Source organism: Calonectris borealis, chromosome W (assembly GCF_964195595.1).
Source record: "Calonectris borealis chromosome W, bCalBor7.hap1.2, whole genome shotgun sequence".
Lineage (NCBI taxonomy): Eukaryota > Metazoa > Chordata > Aves > Procellariiformes > Procellariidae > Calonectris > Calonectris borealis.
The window spans coordinates 31322747-31340114 of NC_134351.1; the positions used below are offsets into that span (position 1 = coordinate 31322747).

The window sequence follows — 17368 nt, forward strand, 5'->3', positions numbered from 1 at the left end:
TTTACCTCCAGCCACTGGGGTGGGAACAACACGTGTCCTGAAAACCAGCTATTGGGGGGAACCAGCATGAGTGAGGCGAGTGAGAGGCTCAGTGCCGGTGGCTGGAGCAGGACTGCAGGTCACAGCTTGTGTGCCTGGTGCTGGCAGCTGGGGGGGAGTCGAGTGCCTGTATCTTCCCCAAACCTGGTGTGTGGGTGTAGGTGTGCATGTGTATTCGCTAGCAAACTTCAAGCTATACTTGCCAGCAAGTAGCAGGGGGGGCCTCGGGTCTGGGCTGAGGTATCAGGCAGGCAAGGGTCAATGCTGGTATGCCTAGGGGGACTTGTGAATGTGGAGTGCTTGTGGGATGAGCTTGTGAGTGCATGCATGTTTGCTATCGAGCATCAAGCTGGACTAGCTGGTGAGTAGGGCACCCATGAAGCAGGTAAGAGGGCCTGGGATCCGGGCAGGGGTACCAGGTGGACAGAGGGTCTGTGCCAGTACTCAAGGCATCCTTGAATGTGTGTGTGCTTTCACTAGTGACTTTCTATCTCTACCAGCCAAAGAGGAGGAAGGGGACTTGGCTGTCTATTTTTATGTTTTATGTGGATCCTGTATGTTAGCTGCTGTTGAAGGCAGCGCCTTGTCTGTGGCAGTCTGTGTAACCAGCCGTGTCAGTGCCCTCTGTGTGTGTCTCTGGGATATGTGCTCAGCTTTGCTACTGGTTGAACCTGCAAACAGATAAGTGGTAGCTGAGTCCCTCAGCCTGGGCAGAGACTCCGGGTGTCCAGGGTACTGGGCTGGGCTCAAGCAGCTGGGCAGGAGGGAGTCCTGGGCTGGAGCAGCTGGAGGAGGTGGCCACACTCCTAACATCCCTTAACAGTATTTGCAAATTAAGTTGCTCATCAAGCCTTTTATGTTTCAAAGTCCATATAAAGAAAATAAAGAGAAAATAAGAGGTATATTTTGGACTTCTTTGACTATCATAGAGATTTTCTCTACCTACATGGAAGTTATCTAGGGTAAAAAAATGCTATACTTTGTCTACCAAAAGCCTGAAGAGTACTGCATGTGTGTAAGGGAGAAATGAAGATACAAGCGAGGAGTGGGAGGAGAAGGGTTTAAATTTCTGTAATAGTAGTATGATTCATTTGGTATTGTCTTGCTGTGACCAAAGACAGTCTGTTGAAGAATGGTCTCATCTTACATGACAGTAAGTTAGATCTGTTTTAAAGGGTTGTCTGACTAATATCAGTGACTTTTCTCTCCAGGCACATTTATTAGACTCTCTTTTTCCCCTTCAGTGGTTTATCATTCTTTGAGACATAGTAGGGATCATTTATTTACAAAAGCAATGTAACTACACTGGTAAAAGTGAAGAATTTTGTTGATATAAAGAAAAAATCTAATCATGGATTGATACTGAAATTTGGGAGGGGGAGACACTAAAACTTTTCCGTATAGACCAAATCTTGAGGATTAAAATCTTGACCTATATGTTATATATTTTTACAGCAAATCCACCAGCTCTCTAGTATTAGTTGTTGCTTTTTGAAAACCTTTTTACTGAGTTGAATTCATCTAGCCCAATAAACTGGAAGTTGAACTCATCCAACCCCTTAAATCTCAGTTAGTTTTTGGATTTTGTACAAATTGAAGTACTGACTTAATTTCTTTTAAATATGTTTTTCATTCATTTTTTACATATTTTCCAATTCTAAATAAAGCTGATTTGTTACAAGCCTGTTCCTAGAAGTTAAATATGTTGTTCAGAAGTCACTGCTGGCAGAAGGAAGCAATATCTGATACAGCTGAGTTTTAATTTAGTAGTAATTGGAGCAGCCAATTGGACAGGCTGGATCGATGGGCTGAGGCCAACTGTATGAGGTTCAACAAGGCCAAGTGCCGGGTCCTGCACTTGGGTCACAACAACCCCAGGCAACGCTACAGGCTTGGGGAAGAGTGGCTGGAAAGCTGCCCAGAGGAAAAGGACCTGGGGGTGCTGATTGACAGCCGGCTGAACATGAGCCGGCAGTGTGCTCAGGTGGCCAAGAAGGCCAACGGCATCCTGGCCTGTATCAGGAATAGTGTGGCCAGCAGGACTAGGGAGGTGATCGTGCCCCTCTACTCGGCACTGGTGAGGCCGCACCTCGAATCCTGTGTTCAGTTTTGGGCCCCTCACTACAAGAAGGACATGGAGGTGCTGGAGCGTGTCCAGAGGAGGGCAACGAAGCTGGTGAAGGGCCTGGAGCACAAGCCTTATGAGGAGCGGCTGAGGGAACTGGGGTTGTTTAGCCTGGAGAAGAGGAGGCTGAGGGGAGACCTCATCGCGCTCTACAACTACCTGAAAGGAGGTTGTAGCGAGGTGGGTGTTGGTCTCTTCTCCCAAGTAACTAGCGATAGGACGAGAGGAAATGGCCTCAAGTTGCACCAAGGGAGGTTTAGATTGGACATTAGGAGAAATTTCTTTACTGAAAGAGTGGTCAGGCCTTGGAACAGGCTGCCCAGGGAAGTGGTGGAGTCACCATCCCTGGAGGTATTTAAAAGACGTGTAGATGAGGCCCTTAGGGACATGGTGTAGAGGGCATGGTGGTGTTGGGTTGACGGTTGGACACGATGATCTTAGAGGTCTTTTCCAACCTGTATGATTCTATGATTCTATGATTTCTCTTAAAAGCTGGGCTTTATTCACCACTTCCTGTAGTATGCAAGAATTTGCTTAAAGAAGACAAATTTTCCTGAAGTGATCATGCAGTTGGACTAGATGATCGTTGTAGGTCCCTTCCAACTGGAACTATTCTATTTATTTAATTTACATCACCTGAATTTGAAACTTATCGCTGTTTTATTCAAGTTGCTAAAAGATAGATGGTTGGTTCCTGCTGGCATGATAAATTTCATCAGTGTTGTAACCATGTCAGAGAGCAAACACATTGGAAGGAGGCCTCTGTTTCTGTTGACTTTAAATAATTCCTGTGATAGCTTTATAGTAGCTTGCTTGGAAAAGACAAATTAGCCAGGTAGCCAGATAGTTGTCTCAAATGGATAATTGCTCCTTTAAGGTTAAATTAAAGCAAAAGTGGCTGATTGATCCCAGCATTTAAAGATATTAATTGAAGATCAAGCTCAGAAGCAAGATATCATTCCTCCTTCAAATTCAGATCAAGCAAAGATCTGGCCACTTGAATTCTGAGGGTTCTTGATTCTACCATCAAATCAAGAGGGCTGTGATTTTTTTTTCAGTAGTTAAGGCTGATTCTCTTTAGGCTGGGAGGATATCAAGAAAGCAAAATTTTCTGGGACCAGAGGGAACCTGATTCTCACCCAAAGCTACTCAATAGCATTCAAAGCTTCTGGAAGAGTTCAGCCATTCTATTCCTAACCAAACTAGGTGGTACTTCAAAGCATCCAAAAAGACTAGGAAGTTTACGTACAGCTGTGACCGGTACCCCCTGCTCCTGACCCCTGGTAATATGGTTAGCATAACTAATGCCATTTTATAAGGTAAACGGCCATTCTCTGTTACTAAGCTGGTCACATATCAGTCCCCCTTCCCCTCCTCATCAGCCCTTGCAGACTTCTCCCCTTCCCTATCGGCCTCCAGGTTTCTGGGCACCAGGCTGACTACTCCCCTCCTTATTGGCCTTGAAGGTCCCAGGCACCTGGCCAACCAGGTGGTGGTGACCCTGACACAGAACAGGGAAGCGTAGCAGCACACAGAGCACTGTCTATAAAATCAAGCAGTTACAAGTGGGACTTGGACCGGAACTGCTGCTGGACGGCAAAACCCGTGATCTTCCAGTGGTCAGGGACGCCTCCACCGTCGTCTGCTTCTTCCAAGGATTGAGTGACTCGTATTCTTTTGCGTATTTCAAGTCTAGATTATGATTGTTATATTGATATGGCAAGTCATGTATTGAGATTTGACCTGATCTGCAGAGGGTCCAGGTGATTAGAAACCACAAGCTAAGCTGTGCTATAAAATTCTGTGCTATGCTACTTATAAAATTGTGCTACACTGATTCTGCTTATTAAAAATCCTATGCTAATCATAAAATTCTGTTAAAAAATAAAGCTTTAATTGCAACTATAACTTAGTGTCATCATCATTCTGCCAAGGATCCCTAAAAGAACCTATCTGTCCCCATAGTGTCAGGTGATAATGTTGTCCCTCAAGCGGGGTTCGTTACCCAGTGTGCAATAAGCCAATCTCACACACAGAGCCGAGATATTTGTTTATTTCACGTCTGCGCAGAGATGGGTGCTAGGTGGTAACTCCACAAAGCTAGCACACCTCAGTTAACACACGGTAAGCATTTTATACATCCCAAGCAACAGTTATCAGTACTTTTTACATTTATGCTTAGTCACCTTTGCTTCTATTGGTTCTTGCAATGCCTCGTCTTCACTTAAAGTCACAGTGTCCTTTATGCAGTAAAAACTGTGCATATTCTGTGGGGAAGGGGCTTTGGTTGGTAGGGGGCTTTCCTGACTGTGGGTGGGTTTTTTTACCATGCTAATTAGGGTAGTTCATCCATAGTTCAAGTAGTTGTTTCTTTAGTTTTATCGGTGGTTTCTGTTCTCTTAGTGCTTATCTTGGTACTCCCTTATTTGGCTGACTCATGTTTCTTCCCCCAAGGCCATGCCCAGTTAACTCTCTACAGAGGTTGAATAATGTCTTGTTTCATTCCTTGCATACCTCCTCATTTATCTCACCAGAGCCCTCCTGGGATTCACCATCCTTGGTGCATCTAATCCCTCAGATAAACAATGTCGATGTAACCTAAAAGCTAACTCAAACATATGGACTACAACAACAGCAGTTAAAAAAAAAAAAAAAAAGAAAAATTTTCAGGATATTATTAATTAGGTTAAGTTGCATTTTGGTTTCACAATACGATGGCCTTCAGTCAAACTCTCCTTGACTCAAACAACTCTTCATGGCTGTCTTCATGCATTGAAGTTTCTTTGTCTTATGATATTGTAACAGAAAAATGTCATATCATATCATGCTATACCTGCCAAGGTCTACTTTGAAAAAAATACCCATTAGATTTGTTAAGGCAGACTGTGCCTCAGCTGTTCACCTGTTTTGATTTTTGAACCAATTACTTGATTTAACAGAGAAGAACATAATTTTGCTTATTGATGTTTTCCATTTTGTTCTTTGTCAATCTAAAGCTATGAACAGCGCTTGAAGTTATATCCTTGAATAATGTAGAAAACATGATAGACTATGATTTGGTGACAGCGCATCTTATTTTTATCATTTTGTCTAAATCTTTATTTTCATTTCTAGTAGACATGATATAAATTATTGAGACCGCACATTCATTAGGAGCTAAGAACATTATTAGCATATAATTGCTGCATCATTATCTGGAGACCCAAGACCCCTACTAAGGACAAGCGATTGACTAAGATAATTTTTGTGAGAACAGAGGTTTCCTTAACTGAAGGATCCATATCTAAGAGAAACATGAATTGCTGATGCCTAATAACTTTGCAGAAATTGATGACGCAAACATCTGGATTAACAGATAAACCAAAAGGATGCTGACAGATAATGATGCTGCAAGACCTACAAAATATATTTTTGTAATGTATATTGCTATGCTGTACCACGTTTATGATTGGATAATTAGAAATATGCATTAGTAGGTAATTGGATGATTCATCTCATACCCTTGTAGTGTAAGGTATAAAACCCCTAAAGAAAAATCCCTTGGGTGCGCCCAGCTTGGCTGAGACATCTCATACACATGAATAAATATTTACCTTTGTAATTCTATACTTTGCGTCCTAGCCTCTCTCCTCAGTCGGCACGGGCCGAATTTGTAACACAGGACATCCATAGCTGATTTTTTTTTCTTATGATGGCTTACACATTTTCTTTCCTATGATGGCGAGGGGGCAGCGGAGAGCCGATGGCTCCCAAGGCCTGTTTAGGGAAGCGGTACCGCTGCCATAAAGCGCTGTGGCTACCCCGCGAGGCAGCACTGGACCCACCGCGGTGGGCGGGCGGACGGACGGGAGAGGAAAGGCGGACGTTTACCGCCCCAGGGCCTAGTGGTCTGTGTTTGGAGAAGGGCTAACAGACAACCATCTGCGGACGAGCCCACGCCACCCTCCGCTACGACCGCCAACGGAGCGCCGGGAGACGGCGGTGGAAGTAGAGGAGCGGAAGCAGCTACGGGCGCGACTGCGCGCTAGCGAGTAGTGGTGGTTTGGGTGGAGGATTGCTTCCTGCGCTCCTGTCGCAGTTCGGAATTTGCAGTGCGCCTGCGCGCTGGCGGAGGGGAGGAGGGCGGTGTCCGGCCCTGTGTTTTGAACGTCTCGATGCGGGTAGCTCATTATTTGGCAGGAAGGTGAGGAGGCCTCTATCCTGGTGGTGGAGCTCGTGTACGGAGAGGAGGATCCAAATGTGGCAGAGGCGAACAGGAGGCAGCAGTGGTGACGGTGGAGGGGGACAAACGAGACAAGGGAAGCAGCTGTCCCTACTGCTGCCGCAGAGAACCTGAGTGGCCTAGTGAGACAGGAAGACTGCTGCGGCTGCAGCGCTAACGCTCCTAGGCCGTTCTCTTGGCACTCCCGGGCGCCCATCCCCCCAGCAGGTGAGTAGCGAAGCGGGGGGGGGGGTGGGGAGCGGGATAAGCGCAGCTCGTCGCGCCGCCCTTGGCCTGGCTTAGCCTAGCCTAGTACCGGGCAGAGCCGGAGGGAGTCGCTGTGGGATGAGCTTGGAGCCGCTGCTCCTAGCTTTCCCTCCCCTCCCCCGGGGCTGACGTTATTTATATACTTGTGGTGTTCCGTCTCTGTTACCCTTTCTTCTTCACTGCCTGCCTCAGCGGCCCGCCCGGAAGCCGCGGGAGGTGGGCGAGAGTGGGGGCCCTCGGGCTCGTGTTGTCGTTTCTATCTTCCCTTCCCACGTAGCGCCCCGGCTCCTTGGCAACCCCCCACTCTTCCGGGCTCCGGGGGACTGCTGCCTTCCTTTGGCACGGCCCCTCTCGGTATCCACCCCCCTCCCTTGCTGGAGGGGAAGGGTCGCAGCTGCACATCCCCCCTTCCTCTCAGTGGAGTTATTGTACTGTGGGCTGGGGCCCGCCGAGGGGCTCCCGGCAGATAAGCCTCTCTGTCGATAGTGCACGTTGGGGGAGGTATGCCCTTGCCCTGTCATTCGTCCGCTCCCCCCACGAGAAAATGGGGAGAAGGGGATGTGAGGGTGGTGGTGTGGCTCGGCCGCGCTGCAGTAGCCAAAGGCTGGAGCTGGGAGAGTTGCTAACGCGTCGGGCTGGCAGCGCTGGGGTTGCACACGCCACTGCCGCTGTCTGGGACACCCAGAGTGTGTGTGTATGCGCGCGCTCTGCTCGCGCTCTGCTGTGTTCCTTTGTCTGCTGCTGCTGCCGCCGCTTTCCCCTCCTCCACTCGATTCCCCCTCTCTCCTCCCTCCTCTCCTTTCTTTTCCCCTCCCTTCTTTCCCCTCTCTCCCAGACTCAAAACGCTGCTGCAGCTGCAGGTTTGTAAATACTGGACCAACACACACAACATGGCTGACGCTCGCCCTGCTCCTTCACCAGGCTCTCCTCTTTCTCCCTCCGTCTCCGCCGCTTAGCCTCTCCTCCATTTAGGCTTTTGTTTCTTCCCCTTCATCTCCCATTTTAAAAAAAAACAAAACAAACAACCAAAACCAATTCACCCTCCTTATTGCGCGCATGGCGGGATTTCAAGGGTAAGGATCCTCGCTTTGGAGGCTTTCTCCTTTCGTTTTGCTGTTTACAACAAAATGAAACATAAAATCAGAGGGGATTTGGGAACCTAGCAAGGCCTGGAGGGAGGGGGAGAATTGGCTGAGCCCTGCTGAGAGAGGCTTGATTGGAATGCGCGTATCTCTTGGGGGGGGGGGGGGGGGGGGGGCTGGTGCACGAAAGTGCTGGCGAAGATGAAATACTGTATTGTGCTTGTGAAATGATCTAGTGCCGTTTCTTTCATTTTAGGATGTAGTTCAATATAAGGTATCAACTCGGCACAGTCTTATTGAAAAGACCTGAACTAGTTATGTTAGAATAAGCATTGTGTAGTGAAAAACCATAGTATAGTTTTTTTTGGGTTTCTTGGCTTTCTCTGTATCTGTTTGTCAATATCTTAAATACCTTGCAGTATCACAGGATATAAAACTGGAATTAACACTTGCCGGGTCTCTTTGTGTTGCTAGTTTTCTGTCGCAGATTAATTTGCCCTTGTGATGACAATAGCACAAACAGAAGCATTTTTTTTGTTGTTAAAAGGAGCACTTTTTCTTAAAAAAGAAAAGGTATGGCATCGTGAACTGAAGTGCGATACTGAACCACAAGACAGCGCGTTTCTGACCTTTCCTAACACAAGGCAAATGTTCAGTTCAGCACCTCCCAACCTCAGTTATTCAGAGTACCCCCTTCTGGCTTCGATGAAAATAGCTTATATTTTATTGCTTTTTTTTTTTTTAAAAAAAAAAAAAAAGACATAAAGCCAAAATAACATTTGAATTTCTTGGGCATATCTAAAATGATCTGCTGGGGAACAGCATATTTAGGTTTTAATTTGCTCAAGGTGCAAAGGATGTGATGCTTTCTATTGCTTTCTAAATGTATGTGTTACTGTAACTCATAATAAATTTTTCATTTTTCAAATATTATATTTAAAAACACAGTCTTTAATCAAAGCATGTACACATTGATAGCCGTGACTTCTATCAGAGCGGTGCCTTAAAGTAATGTCCTAACTCTTTACTTTGGCTACTTTGCTTTGGAAGCTTCTAGTGGAGAAGCACTGGCATAGCTTAATCCTAGTTTTTATTGAGATAGAAGTAGTTACTGCATTTTAATGCTAGAATTAAGTATCATATATTAATAATTTCTTTAATCTATGTTTGTTTTATCTCCCACTTTTTCCATCCCCATTAACAAGTGTTGATTAACTGGAGGAGAAAATAGTATTGAGTTTACCACAATGTAAAACTTGGGTGGAGTCATCCAAATTGCATTTTGGAATGTGTATTCATGTCATGGCTCCCAAGCCAACTGTAATACTTCTAGATGGAAAAGTCTGAGCAAAAGTCTGTAACTTGATCTGTCAGTGGATTTGTGCAGCACTCAGTTACTCTTAACTATTGTTAACTAATTAACAAATCAGTTAACTAATCTGTATTTTATCTATGAACAGTGAAAAATGGGCCTGGGATCACTAAAGTAATTTTCAAGTAATCGTGAAATTAATAAGTACTGTATATTATTCAATTAAATACTGTTTTCACCATGTGACAGGGGTTGGATTTAACTTTCTGTCTTAATCTAAAATGTGAATTTGGTGATGGCATGCAGAATTCAGGAGGTGAATTGTTTTGGCTGTCAGAGAGGTTGAGGTGAATGTTTCTACAACTGGAGATTGCTGTCCTGGTTTTGGCTGGGATAGAATTAAATTTCTTCCTAGTGCTATGTTTTGGATTTAGTATGAGAAGAATGTTGATAACACACTGATGTTTTCAGTTGTTGCTAAGTACCCTCCTAGTCAAGGGCATTCAGCTCCCATGCTCTGGAAGAGGCTGGGAGGGAGCATAGCCAGGACAGCCAGCCCAGATGGCCAATGGGGTATTCCATACCATGTGACGTCATGCTCAGTATATGAATGGTAGGCGTGATCCAGGAAGTAGCGATTGCTACTTGGTTATCGGTCAGCGTGGGTGGTGAGCAATTGTGTTGTGCATCACTCATTATGTATATTCTATCATTATTATTATTATTTTCCCTTTTCTGTTCTGTTAAACTGTCTTTATCTCAACCCACGAGTTTTTCTCACTCTTACCCTTCCGATTCTCTCCCTGTCCTACTGTGACGTAAGTCTAATCTGGTATATGTACTCAGCACTGCCATCATCTCTGTACCTCGGGAACCACCTCTTAGAAACTATTAATAATTACACATTTTTCTCCTCAGAGAATGAATTTATCGGGGAGACAGGATGGGACACTTTCTCCCACTTGTTCATCTTCCCTTCCATGTCTTCAGAAAGTCCTTTTTCTTCTATCCTCTTCATGAAGACGTCCACAATATTCCCTGAGAATTTTGAATATCCTTGGGATGTTCAAACAAGCATGTTCATATTGCTATGTCTCCTGAATGTGGTTCAGATCTTGTTTAGGATTAAACAACTATTTAGGAATACTGTCCAGAGATCAACCCCCGGCGACAGGCACTACAGGTGAACCAGAGGACCAACCCTTGCTGGTATCTGTCGCCCTTGTACAGAAGAGGAAATCTTGGAAGTGGTGGTCAGGTCATTTAGAAAGGGATGATGGAAAAGCAGGGCCATCACGAGGAGGGGAGGAGGAAGAGGAAGAACTCATAAACGAGACGGAAACCACCCGATTGCTATCCCTGGGTGAGTTGCGAGATATGCGGAAAGATTTCAGCTGTCGTCCAGGTGAGCACATTGTTACCTGGCTGCTCCGATGCTGGGATAATGGGGCCAGTAGCCTGGAATTAGAGGGGAAGGAAGCCAAACAGCTGGGATTCCTCGCTAGGGAAGGGGGCATTGACAAAGCAATTGGAAAAGGGACACAGGTCCTCAGCCTCTGGAGGCGACTGCTGTCAGGTGTGAAGGAAAGGTATCCCTTCAAGGAAGATGTTATATATCGCCTAGGCAAATGGACCACTATGGAGAGAGGTATCCAGTACCTGAGAGAATTATCCATGCTGGAGGTGGTTTATAGTGACCTGGACGACGAGCAGTTACCCAAAGATCCAGATGAAGTCCAGTGCATGCGACCCATGTGGCGGAAGTTGGTACGGAGCGCACCAGCGTCGTATGCCAGTTCGTTGGCAGTACTGTGCTGGAAAGAGGAAGAAGCACCAACGGTGGATGAGGTGGTTAGCAGACTCCCGGAATACGAAGAAACTGTCTCCTCCTCCCTTGTCTCGGCTGTGGAGAAACTGTCCCGGAAGGTCCAGCAATTCAAAGAAGATATGTCCTATTCTCCACCTGTGCGGACCAGTATCTTAGCCATTAGGAGTCAGCGTTTTTCTGCTCAAGAGAGAGGATATAGAAGGTACACACCACGGGGCACCCTGTGGTTTTACCTGCGTGACCACGGAGAGGACATGAGGAAGTGGGATGGAAAACCTACCTTGACCCTAGAGGCACGGGTACATGAGTTGCAAGGAAAGACAATGACACAAGGGGGTATCGCGAATGAGTGGTTTAGAGGCCGCTCAAAGAATCACTGTTGACGGTATTAGCAGAAAGTGATTTTAATAGAAATTTATAAAAGCACGACTTAGCAGAGTTCGATGGCAAGGTTCACTCTATCACTTACTACACGGATGAAGCATACAAAGGAAAAGAGCATGGGAAACTGAGGAGTCCTTGGCTGGTGTAAACACTACTTAGAAACAACTAAAACATCAGCGTGTTATCAACATTCTTCTCCTACTAAATCCAAAACACAGCACTATACCAGCTATTAGCAAGAAAATTAACTCTATCCCAGCCGCAGCCAGGGTATTGTGTTAGAACTGAGTTGGGATGATTTATACAGAGGCTGAGAACGAAAAGGTTAAGGGAGACCCTCCTGTTGAGTCACGAGGTTCAGAGTAGACCTGGCTAGATCTACCCCTAGTCCCAGACTTGGTCAACCGTATACGTCTAAGGGATTATATGTGTTTAGCAGCAGTCTAAGGTTCATTTACAATCTTAAGATAGATCGTAAGATTTTAGCAGACTATATTTGCTAGCAGGTACTTCCATCAATACACACACACACGCAAAGATGGATAAATATACAAAGATATACCTGTTAAAAATCCCCCTCGAGTTCAGTGAAATACTCACGTAAAATGTCTTGGCATTTCTCAATGGGCAAAGGGTTGAGCCTCGAGGAGTATTGCAGCCCAGGTCCCGTGCCAGCTGGCGACGGTCCTCCGAATATCGCAAACTCAAGGGTTTGCAAACTCTGAGGAGCCTTCCACTTGGAGGGAGATTCTGGGCGCAACCTGCTGCAGTCCAGAAGAGCTCAAAGGGTCTCACTTAGGACCACCGTTTATAGGTCTACAAGATGATTGGCTTTAGTCATCTGTAAATTTCCATCCTGGCCACAGTCCAAGGTGGTAGTGACTAAAATTCTGTAGGTTTCAGTGTTGTTACAACTGAGCTACAACTCAGATAAGATGGTGCCTGGGCCAGGCAGTGGGAGTACGTTGCCAGCCTTAGCCATGCAGAGTTTCTGATATGGTCAAGGAGCGCTCAACCGTCAGACTTAGTACACCAAGGCCGAGGTTTCATGGGAATTTCTGAGATCAACGAGTGGCCCAGCAGAAGGGGGGGGGAAATGTACCACCACAGGGGGTTCTCCCAGGAAAAATGCTGCTCCAATTTTCCCTTCCTTTTCTGTTCTATTAAACTGTCTTTATCTCAACCCCTGAGTTTTTCTCACTCTTACCCTTCCGATTCTCTCCCTGTCCCACTGCGGGGGGGAGTGAGCGAGCGAGCGGCTGCATGGTGTTTGGCTGCCTGCCGGATTAAACCATGACAATTGCCTTTTTATATTTCTTTTGTGTAATGTACGTTGTAAAACTGCTGTAAATCCATGTTATGCGAGGTCTTGTTTGACTTGCTTGCTTGGAAACTTTATTGTATGTATTTCAGCAGGTTGTGGAACCATTACAAATTGTTGTCATTAACTGTGGTGACTCTATTAGATTTAAATGTTACATGATTGCATTCTAGTGTTTGCAATTGTTGCAAGGTGGTTGAGATGTGTTGTTAAATTATCTTTTATGATGGGATTTTCTTGGAGATCTATTTGTAAAATAAGAGTTACCGACAGTATACTGTAAACTTTTACAGGTAGGTTTTTATAGTCTTTTTTGCTAAGGTTAGATTTTAGTGTGTGTCTCTTTTTTTTTTTTTTTTAATGTTATTGTTGAATGCTCTTACATGCTATTCAAGGTCTGCACCTCCAAATAGTGGTGAGAGTAGATCTTAATTTTAAGAGTAGCTCTATGGATTTCAACAATGCTTAACATGCAGATGAGCTGCTGAACTTTAGACCTTCAATTGCAGGTGTTAGTTTGAATAGAGGAGAACTTTATCTCTTTGTTTGTTTACTAATAATATTCCAGTTGTTTTTATATGGATGACTTACAGTAGCCATTTATAGCGAGAACATTTTTATCATTGTGACCAATTGTTGAGTCCACTTGCCATCTTTGAAGTAATATTTTTATTTTCACTGTCACTTCTTCTGGCATAGCTGTATGCAGATTCTATTCTTTGACCATGTTGTAGCCGATAGTCCCCTTGTACTAACAGTGCCAGCTATTTTAATTGAAGTGCCTTGGATTCAATCCCTGCAGCTCCATTTCCTGGGAGTGATCAGTGGTGTGTGGTAACCTGGCTCATCTTAATGTTCCTTTTTGGAGTTTTTGGTTTGTTTGATTTAGTGTCAGAGTTCTGGGGAGCCTATGTGTCTGTCTAAGTTTAAGACTGCTTGTATCTGCAAGTTTGGAAATGCTTTAGGATGAAAGTGCTCCAATAAAATGTGTTGCTATGTTTAAGGTCACTGGTTGATCTCTCATCCTTTTGTTTTCAGAGTCTTCCTAGTGGTTCAGAGGTAGTCCTGAATCCCAAGTTCCTATGTAACTTTGGGTGTAGCCTGTTAAGATGACAATTCCCTCTGAATGTGTACCTCAAAGGCTTTTTAATTCTATCCACTGTATTGCTTGGTGGGTTTTTTGTTTTCCCCAGATTACTATTAGGTCAGAACAAGTAATGAATATAGGGAACATGGGTAAGTATTCTGTTTTAAGATTACTATGCTGACTAGGTTGTAAAGTATAACCTTACCTAGCAGATTGTTGTCTACCACTGGTGCTACTTCTTAAGGTGATATTACTTTGCCCAGATGTTGTCAGTCACTTGTAAAATGAAGAAGTAAGCTTGACTTTTTCAGTAATGTTCACTGACTTATTCTAAAGCATACTAAGCTGCCATTATGCTGATTTCTATAAAAAAAAAAAATTTAACCTATCTACACCTTAACTTGACCCCCCCCTTTCAAAAAATATAAATGACACTTTTTCTGAACCTGTATTAATCACATTTAAATATAAAAATGAACTTTACTAGATCATAATCTCTTACCCCAAGAAGCATAACTGAAAGACGTATCGGACATCAGACTTCTGGTCTGGTATGCGTTAAGATCAAATAACTATTTCTGTTGCAAGAAATATTTTCCTAGTTTAGTATGTATTTTCTTGATGAAAAATTCTTCCCTAGTGTGTTCAAAAAAGGTAGCTTAACTCCACTGTATAATTTCATGCTTGCCGTTGAGATTTTTAAATCTGGAAGTTCCCAGTAGTATAGAAGAAAGCATGTTCTGGAATAGTTCCCTTGTTATGTTTTGTACTGGGCGTAATTGCAGGGTTGAGGGGGCAGGGCAGGGCGGGGCTGCAGGGGTGACCTCTGTGGGAGAAAGTTGTTGACTGCCCTGTACTGGTTACAGTTGGTTCCAGCCAGCTCAGCAACAACCCCGTCGCAGGCCAAAGATGGGCCAGTCGGCGAACTTTGTGGTGCCTCTGTGAAAACAAAACTAAGAAAGGGTGGTAAATGCTGCAAAAAAGGAAGAAAAGAAATAACACCAGAGCAGAGGAAAGAGGAGACAGAAGACCATGCTGGAACAGGAGGAGAGCAGGAGCTCGAGTGGTAGCCTGAGCAGGGGCCAAGAAGTCTGACTCTAAAGGGACTGCTACCAGTAGAGGAACCGCCACACACTGACCCCAATTTCTTGCACCGCCTGTTGCCCCATCTAAGACTGTTTTATGTGTGGTGATGGGATTGGAGAACGAACAGGGGGAAGGAGAGGTTTTGCAGAGGCAAGGGATGATGAGGTGGATTGAAAACTGGCTGGACGGCTGGGCCCAGAGGGTGGTTGGTGATCAGTGGCACAAAGTCTAGTTGGAGGCCAGTAACTAGTGGTATACCCCAGGGGTCAATACTGGGTCCAGTCCTGTTTAACATCTTCATTAATGACCTGGATGATGGGGCAGAGTATACCCTCAGCAAGGGAGGAGTGACTGATACACCAGAGGGTCATGCTGCCACCCAGAGGGACCTCGACAGGCTGGGGAAATGGGCTGACAGGAACCTCATGCAGTTCAACAAGGGGAAATGGCAAGTCCTGCACCTGGGGAGGAACAACCCCAGGCACCAATATATGCTGGGGGCTGCCCAGTTGGAAAGCAGCTTTGCAGAAAAGGACCTGGGGGTCCTGGTGGGACACCAAGTTGAACATGAGTCAGCAATGTGCCCTTGTGGCAAAGGCGGCTAATGGTATCGTGGGCTGCATTAGGCAAAGCATTGTCAGCAGGTCAAGGGAAGTGATCCTTCCCTTTTCCTCAGCACTGGTGAGGCCACACCTGGAGTACCATGTCCAGTTGTGGGCTCCACAGTACAAGAGAGACATGGAGATACTGGAGAGAGTCCAGTGAAGGGCCACAAAGATGATTAAGGGACTAGAGCATCTCGCATCTGAGGGAAGGCTGAAGAAGCTGGGAATGTTTAGCATAGAGAAGAGAAGGCTCGGGGGGATCTTATTAATGTATATAAATACCTGAAGGGAGGCTGTAATGAAGACAGAGCCAGGCTCTTTTCAGTGGTGCCCAGTGATAGGACCAGAGGCAATGGGCACACAGTGAAACACAGGAGGTTCCATTTGAACATAAGGACAAACTTTTTTACTGTGAGGATGACCGAGCACTGGAACAGGTTGCCTAGAGAGGTGGTGGAGTCTCCTTCCTTGGAGATATTCAAAATCCATCTGGACGTAGTACTGGGCAACTGGCTCAAGGTGGCCCTGCTTGAGCAGGGGTATTGAACCAGATGACCTCCAGAGGTCCCTTCCAACCTCAACCATTCTGTGATTTTGTGATTTCTGAGAGTGAGTGAGCATGGTTTTTTGTTTGTTTCAGTAACAGAACTGGTAATTAGAAGTTTTTAATTGACAATAAATTAAATTGATTGAAATTCCCCAAAAATCAGTAAACTTTTTTTGCCCACAACACATTTATGTTAAGTTTTCTTGCTATCCTTTTTCAAATGCTGTGTCAAACATAATGTCTACTAAAATTCAGTACAGTGCTTAGGTCTCTGGTATGCTTAGATAACTACCTATCATACTGATGAGCGTTTTGTCTGTTCTTCTGTATGTCTGTAATTTATCTCTGGTCTTCAACTTGAATTGTAAAATGTTTGGAGAGTAAACTGTCTTTTTTAATTTTCTAGGAATGATACAAATAATGAAAATAAGGCTTGGAGGATGTAGGTTGTCTAACCCGTCTTGTACTCAAAAGACAGTCAGCTACATCTGTATGATTCTGGATGGCTGCCCATCCTGTTCCTTAATCTCATGTATTTTGGGCAGTCAGAAGATCTCTGTCTTAATGTTGAAAGAAGACATGAGGTTTTGTTAATGGTTGGTTTACCATCAGTGGAACTGCAGTTATGAGAGATCTGATCTGTCAAAATATATGCTGTCAGGAGTATCTTCAAAAAACAGCTTAACAGAAAATTCTGTCTCGTGTGGTGCAAATACTTTTAAAAAATCTGACTCTTAAATGCTTTTAGAGTTAGGGAGTACACAGGTGTTTGACATATTTGGAAACTGGAGACCATTGGGTACTTATGCTTGACATCTTGTGAGTAAGGGGAGCATTCACAAAGGCTGCCCTCAGATCCCAGAGGGTTGTCTCTCTACTGAGGAAAAGGCTTTTTCTAGAAGTGAATCAAGATAGAAATCTCTCTTGGTCCATTGACTGCTGAGGGCACCTCAGGTGACTACTGTCTTTTTTTTTTTTAATTGGCATTTGTGAATTACATCTCTTTTGATCTTCTCTCTGCTGCTCATTCCTTCTCACTTTTTCTCTGTTCCGTTATGGGTTCTCTACAGGCTGTAGTCCTTTCAGGAATATCTGCTCTGGCATGGGTCCTCTGCAGACTGCAGTTCCTTCAGGAATATTTGTTCTGCCATGGAACTCTTTCTATTCTGACCTTGGTGTTCCCTCTGTTGTTTTTCACTTCTTTTTTTGTTCCCCTCTCCCTCTGGTGTCTTCTCCCATTTTTAAAATATGTTTTCACAGAGGTGCCACCAGATTTGCTGATTGGCTCAGCTTTGGCCTGTGGTGGATCTGTTGCTGAGCAGGCTGGAACTGGCTGTGACAGGCACAGGGCAGTCCCTGATGTCTTGCTACACACACACAATGCACCATGAAAGGCAGAAGTGTCTGTTCTTGTGTGTGCTCTGTTTATCTATAGGACAGACTTCCGGAAAGCCTCACCTGTTTATAAGGGGAGGGATACCCTG

At 44.8% G+C, this 17368-nt stretch overlaps 1 protein-coding gene across 4 annotated transcripts in view; it reads left to right on the forward strand.

The window, feature by feature from the left end:
* The first annotated feature begins 6209 nt into the window (after window positions 1-6209).
* LOC142075100 (spindlin-Z-like) overlaps window positions 6210-17368 on the forward strand; it is a 127308-nt gene continuing 116149 nt past the window's right edge. For 2 of the 4 annotated variants that reach the window (XM_075136119.1, XM_075136123.1), the window contains exon 1: window positions 6214-6593. The gene's annotated coding sequence lies outside the window, so the exon portion shown is untranslated. Of the gene's footprint in view, window positions 6594-7049; window positions 7706-17368 lie in introns of those variants that run through there. The other 2 variants (XM_075136122.1, XM_075136121.1) reach the window with 2 other exon arrangements.